The following is a 12,585-nucleotide window of genomic DNA, read 5'->3' on the forward strand; positions in this document are numbered from 1 at the left end:
TAGAGGGAAAAGGAAATAAGCAAAATCTATCATGCTTATTGCAAATGGGAACATTTACTTCCCCTGCAAAGTCTTATCTTTCCCCCCACTCCAGAATTCATACTCCTATAGGCACAAGAGCAACATGAGATTGTGACCATGTTCAAGGAAACTCTTCTTTCTACATGGTTGGAAACTGTTTCTGATGCTCAGAGCACTCTATACGTCCAGCTATCCATAACCATGAGCAGCTGCCTTCTGTCCCTTCGATCCAGAACACACGGACTGTGGCACCTCCAGCCTCAGGTTTGAGGAGTTTGCCAGTAGCATCCAGCCAAATTCCTTCCGAGTCCACCAGAATGATTAAGTTGTTAAAATCTCTATCTATTCATTGAAAGAAAATGGGCTGGAAAGAAGCGAAAACAAATCAAACACCTTATTTTCCTTTGCAGTTTGGGAGTGGTTGTTTAAAGCATTACTCCGCAGGGTGCAAAAGCATCATATGTATTTAAAACAGCTGTTTATTTCATAGAGACTCTACTCAACTTGGATTTTCTTAAAATCACAGTTTCTTTGAGAAGACATTAATAATATCAGCATCTGCAAGAGCACCAATTCACTGCTGAGTGGCATTGCAGCACGTATAGCAGTTGGTGCCTTAAGGAATGCAGTACTGTGTGCAGAACAGATCCCAAAAGTCACCAGGCAAGCATATTTTCAGGCACAAAATCTGATTCTTAACTGTATCTCTCTCTTAATAGATGTCAAGATGGCTGTCTTAAATCTGAAAGACATGAGATCTAAATTTCTTCACAGCAAAGACCAAAATCAATAGTTAACCTGAGTGTAACCTCTCTGCTTGAAACCCATGTGCACTTAATTTAGGAATTAAAAATTAATTAGTATGAATTATTATAATACAAATGATCAAAACACCATTTAGCATGAAGAACAAGCATAGCACAGGGCTTAAAAAAACAGCACAGCTTGTCAGTGAAGTATCACAAGGCTTGAACCATCCAATGCTTTTTTCCTGCACCAGGAGCTACGTCATATTGTAGGTCTGCAAAAACCAACAGTGCAGGATCTTACTCCAGAATGCTGAGGGGTCTGAGCAAGGACAGACTTGCATCCTACATTTAGCATGAAATCACATCAGTTTAGAAGAAGAGCAGAATCAAAGAAAAACGACTGAGGAGGAAACAGTTAAACAAGATTCATTTATAGGACAAACATATTTAATACGAAAATGCAACAGGAAGGGTTTTCTGCCTCATTTCTAATTCTCTACTATGATTCTAGGATCTCTTCTGGTTACAGACTATGTCAAGCCACAGCATCACCTTCTCCTCCTCCTCCCCCAGCCCAGACTGAACAGCACTTGGCCCTTTGCTTGATGCTTCTTTCCCACCTCAAATGCCACCACAGCTCCTTCACATCAACACTCAGCAGCAATAACGCGAGATGCGGAAGCTCAGACTCAGAAACCCATTGATCCTGGAAAGGCAGAATGCTTTGGGGGTTTCAGTTCATGGATATGCAGTTCCTCCTTCCTCCAGCTCAGGCCTCAGGTGCTGGCAGGACAACAGAGCTGAGATTCAGCCCACAGACCCAGAACAACCATTGCTCCAGAGGAGGTGTCATTTACCACAGGCAGCTTTTATTTCCAAAGGGTTTCCACTGTCAGTTGTTCTCCCCAAATCAATGTTATCAATCCCACTTGTAATTTTACAAACTTCAAAGGGTTAAGGCAGCAAGCGCGTTTATTGACTGGTGCTTCTTGTTGGGACCAGTAAAGCATGACTGATTAGAGCCCAGTTCTAAAGAGCCCAGCTTTGTGAGGCTGGAATAAATAGGAGTCTGTCAATAACTCAGATCCAGGCATATTGACATAGTTTACAGCCTCAATAGGCAATTAACACTTTACAGTGGATATTACCCAGTGGCCTCCCCATGTTTTACTGCACATTTTCTGCCGTCAGCTGCAATATTGAAGGTTTTGAATAGAAATGATATTGGACAGACAGCACCTTTGTTCAGCTGCACAGAAATTTCTTTAACATCTGGGAGACATCACAGTTTTGTTCCTCCCTCTTCACTCACACCCACTGTCTCAGTTCCTCCATCATTTACAGTTTTTAGCCTGCACTGGAAAACTCGAGAAACGCTTAACTGAGTGAATTCAATCTGTTGCATGCTGAAAGCCTTTAGGTGGGTGACAACCTCAGCCTCTTCTCCTAGCACAGGAGAAACTAAGGGGAGAAGCTAAGGTGACAAACAGATGTCCCTTCGGCAGACAAACTACCCTGATAAATAACCGAAACTTAGCCAGGAGCAACTAAAGCTGAAATAGCTGATACAAGTTACATTCAGCTCACACTCATCTCTCATCATCAGGTCCAAGCCCACACCAACACAGAACTGCAGCAGCGCTTCCCAGTAGTCTCACACAGAGGGAAGGAAAAAAAAGTCTACAACAAGATGGATCCTTTCTTGGTTTTCCAGCTCACTTGCCCTAGAGAAATAGGCTGGAATAGCAGCTTGATGTGACCATCATGATATTTTATTCCAACACCTCTGCACCAACAACATCAAAAGACAAAGCTGTGCAAAGCAACTGAGAACTCCTCCCAGGCTCGCTGGTGTTGGCACACAGCAACCTGCCCTACCACTGCATAGCTGGGAAGGCCAAAGCAGAACGCTGAACCAAAGCAGAGCTTACAGCATTTTGCAACATCTACCTATTAAAAAAAACACATCTCTTTTCCTCATTAGCAACAAAAACAATGTTATGTACTTACCACAGAACAACAAACTTGAGAGAAAACCTTCTCAAACCCAACAGCACTCTGCTTATAGCTCAGAACAGACCTGCCTTACCCAGCACGTGCTCCTTTACAAAGCGGCTGCAGCTGCTGCTGGTTGCCCTGTTGCAAAGCAGGTGGCAGGGCCCATCGCCCCGGCAGAGCAATGGGCCACGGGACCGGGGAGCAAGGGGGAGGGTTCTGTCCTCCTCGACTTGTGATGGTTTGGAAGTTTTAATGATTTGCTGTCAAATCATTGATTTCCTAGGTGTGCTGTTGAGGTATAAGGGAGGAGAAAGCTTCCCAACGAGACTGCGGTGTTCTTTAAGGCTGACACGTGAAAATGAAGAGGTTTTTGCTCCTTAAAGCTACACAAAGTTACAGGTTCTGAGTGAGAGAGAAAAGGCCTCGTTGGTTCAAAGGCCCAAGTGAAGTTACACGGAGATCAGCAGCACCATTAAGCACAAGCCATAGAACTCCCATGGCACCATTTTCAGCAAGAAAAGGAAATCATTTGCACTATTTGCCTCTTGCAGAGGATTCTCTCTTACTTCCCTTTGCTTTAGAGTTCTGTAGATCACAGATTACATGACTGTGAGGGGCGATAGGGGATTGATCTTTATTTATCCCACGTTCAGCAGCAAAAGACACCAATGGAATATCCAGGAGCAGTAGAAACTAACCTAGAGAGCAGTTTTTCACTTCTTTAGAAACTGTGGAATGCTTGTAGACAATTATAATATTAGTCATGTATTTTTGATCCTTGCTTTTTTGACTACTGAAGCATTGCATTGGTTTCAGCTTGTTTTGGGCAGAATGAATGTATCAAATAATTGAAATTGGTATCCTGCATTTACATGCATTGGGTGGGTTTGCAAATACGTTTGCTATGAGCCATTCACCTTTGCCTTGAAAATTAAGAATTTGGAATTATAATCTGTTTAATGTAAACCTTGGATAAATGTAACTAAGGACAAAGTTATCAGGATTTAGAGGAGGGAGAGCACAGTTTCCAAGGGTGCCTGAACTGCTATGGATCCTTTACTCCCGTATCAAAGACTACCCATTGGGTATCTGTTCCTGATGCTTGAATACAATTATCCAGCTAAGCCAAGGATAAGCAGAGCCAGAAGCACACGGGCAGAACCCCAATTGTTATTTTGATGATGATTTCTGCTTTTACCAGAGTAGAAATCTGGATCCAGAGACCAGCGACAGAAAGGAAACTTTGTGCTCCTATGTTAATCATGTGTCTGCTGATCACAAATCTCAACAACATGAAAGAAAACAGTTAAAGAATAGCAGCAAGATCAGAGATAACAGCTGGATATGTAGTGGCTGGCCTTCCTCTTGGTGTTTCTTTTGAGAGAGAGAAATAGCATCGTTGCTTTCTTCCCTCTCCCTGCCCCTCCACATGTGGGACCTGTACTCTCAAGCCATTCTTGCAGAGGCCTTGCTGGGACCTGCTTCCTCCAGCAAAAAATAAATCTTAAGTCACCCTTCTGAAGGCAGAAAAGATAAATAAGCACAGTCCCAAACATGAAACCAACCATTTCTCTCTGCCATTTCTACAAGTTCAAAAGAAAAAGCCTCCCTAACAGAACTGCTGGAGACATTGCCAAAGGAGACAACATGCAGCCTGGTCTTGAGCGGGTACCTGAAGGAAACGATCACTTCAAAGCCGTTGCCATTAATAACTCTTACTGACACTCCAAAGAATGGACTACATAAGAACAAAGTGAACCACACACTAACAGAACATTTTCCCAAGCAGGAACAGTCCTGAAGGTCTGAGTTCTGGACTTGAAATTGTAAACTGCACCAAGGGGCAAAGGGCTTGTCAGGAAATAAGGTGATGTTCAACCAAAGCACAGATGGGCAGCTCTGGTCTTAAGAAATTCTGGGTGTTAGTGCCTCAATTAAAGGGGGAAAAAAGATCCCAGCAGTGAACTCGGGCAATCCACAGGTATTACTCCGTGCTTGCACTAAGCTTGTTTCCTCTGTGGCCCCTTTGCTGGGTGCTGTCCCCACCGTGCCCCATGGATGCAGGAAAGCCTGCTCTGTTAGCCATGACCCTCATACAGTGCTCTGCCAGGCGAGGACATCTGGCAGCTCCTCTGATCTGAAGGCCTTTGGTTTCCTTTGTGATGTGGCAAAGCACATGGCCCCTAGCACATCTGCATAATTAATGAGAAGGGAAAATACGAGCAACACCAGAAGAGAGAGAGAGAAATAAAAGAGCTCTTGAAGAACAAAAGTGGTTCGGGGTTTGAGAGCAAAATGATTTCTGTGGCACAGAACTACAGCAGGATGGTTCAGCCTCCATGTGTTGGGGTGTCTGGGAGATGGGAAGGGCGCTGCTTGCACCACGTGCTGCTGAACAAGTTTCTTCGTCTCTTCAGATTTCTGAAGTTTCACCAGTTTCTGACCTGCAGGGCTTGGACACTGTAGTTACATGTAAAACCGTGGTCTCAGCTGGACCCAATAATAGGATAGAAACAAGGAAAAAATAGTCATCTGCCTATTGCAACAGGGAGTCACTACCACATCTGCAACGCATTTTTAACACTGCTTGTTGTGTTTTGCTGCACTGTTGTTTTTTAATGAGGGGACGTGTGGTATGATGAAGGGACAGCAGAAGGTTTGGCACAGCTGGCACCTGTGTGCACACAGCAGCAGCACCAAGAGCTGCACGATGCTCGGCAGCTCCACGTGGGGCAAGGATAGGTCAGCACCGCTGGGACCTCTGAAGCCACTGCATCACCTCTGAGCCTTTTCCATCCTTTGCAACAGCGTTATCTGGAAAAAAGAAGAAACAGAAATGAGCCTTTTTTTCTTAAAGGAGAAAATCTGAAAATTCAAAGGAAACTTTTGGTGTGATTTATATTTATCAACACCTGTAAGCAGGGAAGTGTCATATTAATTTCTGCCCATACACGTGACCACAGGTAGGGGCTGAACTCCCATGTTCATATTACAGATGTTCTGCTCAGAGGTTCGTGGTGGCACCCTCCTTCATGGGACTTTGTTTCTCTTTGCAGAAGCCTGAGTGTCATTCCATTGCATTAATGGATACTTAACGTGGTACCAAGTATTTTTAGGTGAGCCTTTATTTTAGATTTCCCATTATTATGAATTCATTTTACATTGGAAGTGGCAGTCCAACTTCTAATTAATTCACCTGGTATTAACATGGCTCTCGCAAGTGCATCCATAGGTGCTCAAGTGCAGTCTAGCATCAGTTAAGTGAGAGTTAATGGACACTAAAAGTGCCACTTATTTTTCCAAGTGATCCATTAGGTAAAAAGAAGAAGAAGATAAAAGGCAGCGGATTCCTTTCATAAGATAACACAGAGATCTGTTCTGCACATGTCAGGTTTGTTTGGATACCAAGGATGGCCTTTAAAGCACACGCTGAGTATATGCATATCTGAGGTGTCAGAGTGCAAGGAGCTGATGAGAGAAAGGTGAAGATAGGGCAAAAAGTTGCACTGAGGATATGGAGGAAGGCAGGGAAGCTCAGGAGAGAAGGCAATTATTGATTGGTGCCAGACAGACAGAGGTGATGCAGCCACTGTTTAGGCAGCAGTTCTGAATGAGCAGTAAACAGCAGAAGCTCATCAGTGGCTGCTTAGTAAAAAGTCTCATACAAGTGAAATTAGTTTTCCCTTTAATTAGAATTATCTCTGAGCAACTGAGAAAGCAATAAACACACACTAAACCCATCTAAGATTTAGCTTCCTCTTTCATAAAGATGTCATTAGTGATTTGAAATATCTCAGTCTTAAGGTAGTTTTAAGATTGTTAATACAAAACAGTATTTTCAGCAAGGTGAGGAGCAAGAAAGGATGCTTTTCACAGATATCCAAATGAAAGTGAAGAGCTCCGAGCTTTCTGAATCATTCTAAAAATCACTAGAACAAACTTGATCATGGGGCAAAGTCAGCTATAAGCAGCATTCAGGCTTAACATCCAATAAGAGTGGGCAACAGCTGCTGTTTAACCTACTGGGTAGATTCACCTCCTTCACTTTATATTGTATAACTCTGCTTCAGAAGGTGAGACACAGGAAATCCAGACACACATATTATGCAGCAGGGAAGGTCTGGGTGCTGTATAACTTGCCTTAGGGAGCAATACTATCAAGTTGATGCAAGCATTGCCCCAGGAAGAAGCACATACCAAGTAACTGTGTAAAATAGCAGATGTCCTTAATTATAATTTTACCAAATGATTACACTCTGTGAGCATTTTCCCTCCCACCCTCTCCAAACTTCAGTGTACAGCACTGAATGCTTTAAAATCCAAAGGTTTTGTTCAGTGTGTTAACACAGACATCCTCCCCATTCCCAGTCCTGCACCCAGGCTGATGAACTACAGCACTGTTTAGGCAGCAGAAGGCAGCACAAGGAGATGCAAAAGCAAAACCAGAGTTCACTTTCTAAAGTTTGCCTTAAGAACAGGAATGCTCAGAACTTTCCTGTTTAGATGTGATAGACAAGCATTAAAGCAGACTGATGGGTAAAACCATATGTACATACATACACACATGATACATACATCTATTGGAAATGGGGGCCAGAAAGGGGTGCAGTGACAGCAGCAGCAGCCAGCAGAGGAGATGTGGCTCTCAGCAGGCCATGGGGAACAGATGGAAGGGAGATGCAAAAGCAGCAGAGAGCTGCATGAAGCAGAGCAAGGTGGGGGCAATGTGGGCAGCACATTTTGCTGCTTATTTAATTCTTCCCTCTGTTGGTGCCAGCCTCCAAAACGTCTTACTACCGCTCTGTTCCTCTCTCTGATGTAGGTAAGCGTAGAGCTCAACGGAGCATGCTAAAACAACTTCATAAAGCACCTGAAAAGCAAATTTAGGAAAGCATTTCACTTTTAAAAATCTACTTTCATCAGTTTAAGGTAATTAGTTCTGGGAGATGGCGATAGAACAGTGAAAGCTGCTGCGAGTGACAGTAGTGAAACTCCTGACACAGACGTGGTGCAGATTGCAGGACCAAATAACACTTCCTATGTTTCAGAAATCAGGTTGTTAACAGTGTTTCCAGGCCCTGAAATTAGCTGAAGTAATCAGGAGCTGTTGGCAGTAAGCAGCAGACAGCTTGTTCACTTGCTTTTCTTTTCCACTGCTACTCCAAGAACCTTTGCAGATAAAGAAAATAATAATGTAAAACCATATCTATAATAGCCTTTGGGTGAGTTTCCTCCTTCCTGCATCCATGGGGCGGCCTTCTATGAGTGAGTTTTGGGTGGTGAAAGAAGGATCACCTTTGAATTTGTTCTTTTGTCTTATTTCGTACAGCTTATTTGTGGTTCAATAATCACGACGTTCTCCCCATGGATGGGGCTGCTTGAGGAATCTGGTAATACCTAACAAAAATAAAAGTAATAAAAGGATCCTGTCTGCCAAGCAAAAAGTAATTGTTTTGCACTTAGGAACTCTACTGCTTGGAGAATGGTTTTCTTTCTGTGTTTGTCACTCTGCATTGGAGATCTGTTAAATTCTGACTGGCAAATACAGAATTGCCCCCACTTCTGACCTCTCTAACCAAGGTAATCACTGCAATATTGAGACGTCTTCTGTCGTCACAAGGTAGGAAGTGGTTATTTTTCCCACTTTACCAGACAAAGAACATTGTCTTGCTCAGAATCACATGGCAGGAGTGGAAACGAAGCCAAGCCTGCTGGCCCTCGTCATACGCTGATTCCTGATCTCCTTCATCATGACCTAAGGAATCTGGGGATTTTTTCTCCTTTGTTTCTTTTTCTTCCTGTACTCAGAATGTATTTATGTTTTATTTTGAACCTTTTCTGCCCAGCCCTTCAGGCCAGAACCACAACCACAGATACACAACTCCAGAAGTTAATGCTGCCCTGTGATTTCTTACCAATGGGTTTTGCACTGCTGCCTTTGTATTCCCTGACGATCTGAAATGCACACACAACAGGTAAAGTGCACAATAACTCAGACCCCTAGATTAAAATAAAACGGTTGTGGTCCCACCAAGGCCAATTCAGATATGCAGCACATGTTATTCTATCAGTGTTTAATTACACTTCACAATAGGGTACTTGAGTTCCCTATTTCCCAGATAGATGTACTTTAAAAGACCTGGCAAGAGCCTGCTTTCTGCACCTCCATCCAACCAACGTTAACCAAACTGTTTGCATTTATCCTTTTCCCACAGGAGCAGGTTTGGACAACTCCTGTTTTTCCAGAAGCATTTTTTCCATCTTATCCTAACACTTCTTGGACCAGGCAGCTCACACTGCACAGCCCCAACCCTTGCAAGATGTCTTCCCAGTTTATCAACTTTTCCCCTTTAGTTTCTGCATGCATGAGCTCCTCAACTCCTCCTGATACTGCCAGTCTTGGCTCAGGCCTTGGACCTCCCACTTAAAGTGGAACATGGCATTTTTCCACCTACAATGAAGAGCTGTCCATGCAAAGGGCCTGTCTGAATGCCACAGCTTTCCACATGGCAAAGAGATGGAAGCACAGCCAGGAGAAGGAAGAAATCCAATGTTTGGGAGACTGCACCTTTGTCTGAGTATATAAATAAAGCAGGAGTTTATCATGTTTTATTTATAAAAACTATTTCTAATCTAATTCTTCACATATTATCTGGGGGCAAGAGAGATGAGACACAAAAAATTGGCTCTTAATCAGGAGTTGCCACATGGAGGGGTTTTGATTAATATGCAAAACATAGATTATAAATAGATTTATAAATAAATGATCAACTACAGCTGCTGCTTTATTTATCTATGGACTTGCAGAAAATTTGAAGCTGAATTCTGATTAAGTGAGAATCACCACTAATGGCGCACTGGCTGGCTCAAAGGGGCCAGTAAAGCAAAGCGAGAATGCATTTGCATAGCACCTTTGATTCCTAAGAACTCCCAAATGCTTTGCAGAATTAATATTATGTTTTAGGGGTCACTTCATCTATTACTGAAATACAGCCTCTATGGAGGAAAGGTAACTATCTGCATGTATTCCCTCAAAGATCTCAAAGCACTTTGCACATTAATTAAACTTCACATTGTTTCTATGCAATCCATTCCCCTCCAGCAAATTGCTAAGCCTGTGCTACCTGAAGTACAGGGAATAAAACCAAGGAAAACTCATCAGCTCTTCCTTGGTCCGACTTTGCTTCACATCCAGATCATCCTGCTGATGTCAGTGGACACCTCAAGGCATTCCCATCTGGGTGAATGCAGATTCCAAAGAACTACATTCAAACAGCTCAGGAATTAGACCCCTTTTGCTCACTGTTAGCCTAACCCAAATTTCACAACCAGCAGCATTGTATGACCCTGCTTCAGCTAACCCTCAGCCCAAACATTTGCAGCTCTGAACTAGGAGTCCCCATTTCCAATTCCCGGATCACTCCTGCCACAGAGGTACACACATCACCATGAGGCTGAAGCTCAGCACAGCACCAGATGCCTCATTGCATCCAGCAGCACTCAGAGGGCACAGGAGATGCACATACCTGCGGAATGTGCCCACGACTCGATTCAGCCACTCCCATTTACAGCGCTTTTCAAAAAGAAGAAAGTCAAAGCATGTTTTTTTTCCACATGGCAAAGCTGTCCTGCCACGCAGTTTTCACAGCTGAGCACTTCCCAAGGTGCCAGTTCTGCAGTTCAGGGCTGGATGCGATCCCCTGAGCATGATGTGTAGCTGTAGGATGAAGACACAATGAGCAGTCCCAGCTGTGCAGGTACACACGGATCAGCACGGCTGTACCTCCCTTCGTCTCCCACACTGTGCCTGGGGAAGGTTCCTATAGCAGATGATGTGGGAGCCCATAGACATTGCTGGAGGCTTGGCTGTGCATAGGTCACACCTCACCCAAGTGTGAGCCTGTACTTATTGAGTCCAACAGAATTTCCTGTTATGTGGCAGGTTTGGGAGACTCTTCTTCCATCCCATATTTTGTGTCCATCTCATTTCTGATTTCTTCATCATGACAACCAGGAGGAAAAACAAAACAAAACACTTTTCCCCTAATAAACCAAGCCAACCTCCAAGCTTACCCCTCCCCTACTTCCATCTCCTTGTTTCCAAATGTCCCTACGAAGGGATTTCACTCCAAACCACTCTCATTATTGACAGTTTCCATGCTGAGCCCAGATTCTTCTTCCATAGTTGGACTCCACATGGAAGAAACCACGTGCTGACAGGGCCCTGCTTCCTCTCCACCCAGCAAGTTAGCAACATGGACAATCTATTGCCTAAACACAAAGAGTTCTACCACAGCAATAATTGTCTGGGGAGGACACTACCAGTCACTGCCCAATTAGAAGAACGTTGAATGCACGGAAATGCCTTTTGAATAAACACTTGAAAACCCTCAATAAAACTGTAAGAGAGAGTTACTGCAGATTTACTACCCAGGAAAGAAAAGCTCTTCATGGCACCACTAGGAGCTTATTGCTTCTGTTTAATGCTGATAAATGCAAGAGATTCACAGTTCCACTGCAACCTGGGGTAGACCAGCTTAGCAGGAAAATAAAATCAAGGTCTTACGATCTGCCCACAGAGAGATGGAGGAGAACCGCCACATCTTCAAGCTGCACATTCTGCATAGTACTGCAAGCAACATGGGACACATCGTTCCTCAGGAAGCCAGCAGACACATGGCTGGTACAGATGGGTTTGTCCCAGGCCCTGCCAGAGCATGGTGAGCTTGAGTGGGTGGGAGCTCCATGGGTGGGATACCCACCCCTTGGTTTCAGTATATAGGTGGAAAGTGAGGCTGTGGCACATCTGTAGCAGTGACAAGCCCTCTCCTCCTGCTGCCTCACCTGAAGAAAAGGAGCACCATGAAACGAGCCCAGTTTCATTGACCAGTTTCATGACCAGCCCTATTGCTTCTCTGCTGTGGGGATGCTCAAGAAACATTTAGATTTTCTAAACAAATGTGACTGGTAAGGAGGAAGGAAGGGGTTGGCTCTATTTATGCTAACCCACATTTCCCAGCTTCCCAGGCAGCAGTCCTTCCTGCATCAGCTCAATGGGAATATTCACAGCCCCATGGAGGGCACCTCTGCATATTTGTTCCACAAATGAACCTTGACATAAAGGTCTTGCCCTTGCTGATGAGCACAGATGTACTGTTCTCTGTATTCACCGTTCTTGGCAATAGGGAAATACATATGGGATGTTTTTTTTTTCCCTTTCCTTAAGAAAGGAACAGTGGGGAACAGCCTAGTACTCAAAAACTAAACACCCAACCAAAATCATTGCCACTTATCATCATGATTTAAACACATTTCCTCCTTAGTGACCCAGTACATGTGTCTGACCCTCTAGGGAACACCCAGGGCTGGGTTGCTAGCTGTGCCCTGCAGCACCACCACCATCTTTAGCAGGACAAGGGGCATGCTACCATTTCCAAAGCAGTCTCTGAGATGGCACTGCATGGACAGAGTGCAACAGAACCCCACAGTCCACTTCTGTGTCCTAAATTTGCTCTGAAGTGCAGATTTCTTTTCATTGGGCATTTAAGCACAGGCATTGGAAAGATTTTGGTCTCCACCGAATCACTCATTAAAGCAAGAGATTAAACGAAATCACTTAGATATTCACCCTGCACAACTGAGAGGTCAGAAGCCCTACATGATGTGTCCCGCATACCTGTTGCTTGGAGGCAGATTGACTCTGGTGCTGTTCTTCCAGATCAGGGCTGGTTCTTTTCTAAGAAGGGGCCTTGTGACTGGACCAACAAAGGGCAGCCTCCAAGGTCCGGCCACTTGTGTATAACAGAGCCTACATGGC

General features: G+C 44.1%; 1 long non-coding RNA gene across 1 annotated transcript in view; it reads left to right on the forward strand.

Moving 5' to 3' along the window:
* Nucleotides 1–12,585, forward strand: part of LOC146756367 (uncharacterized) — a 499,728-nt gene that overhangs the window by 313,311 nt on the left and 173,832 nt on the right. The window lies entirely within an intron of this gene.

This window comes from Coturnix japonica, chromosome 27 (genome assembly GCF_054131305.1).
Source record: "Coturnix japonica strain WE chromosome 27, WE-NBRP24, whole genome shotgun sequence".
Lineage (NCBI taxonomy): Eukaryota > Metazoa > Chordata > Aves > Galliformes > Phasianidae > Coturnix > Coturnix japonica.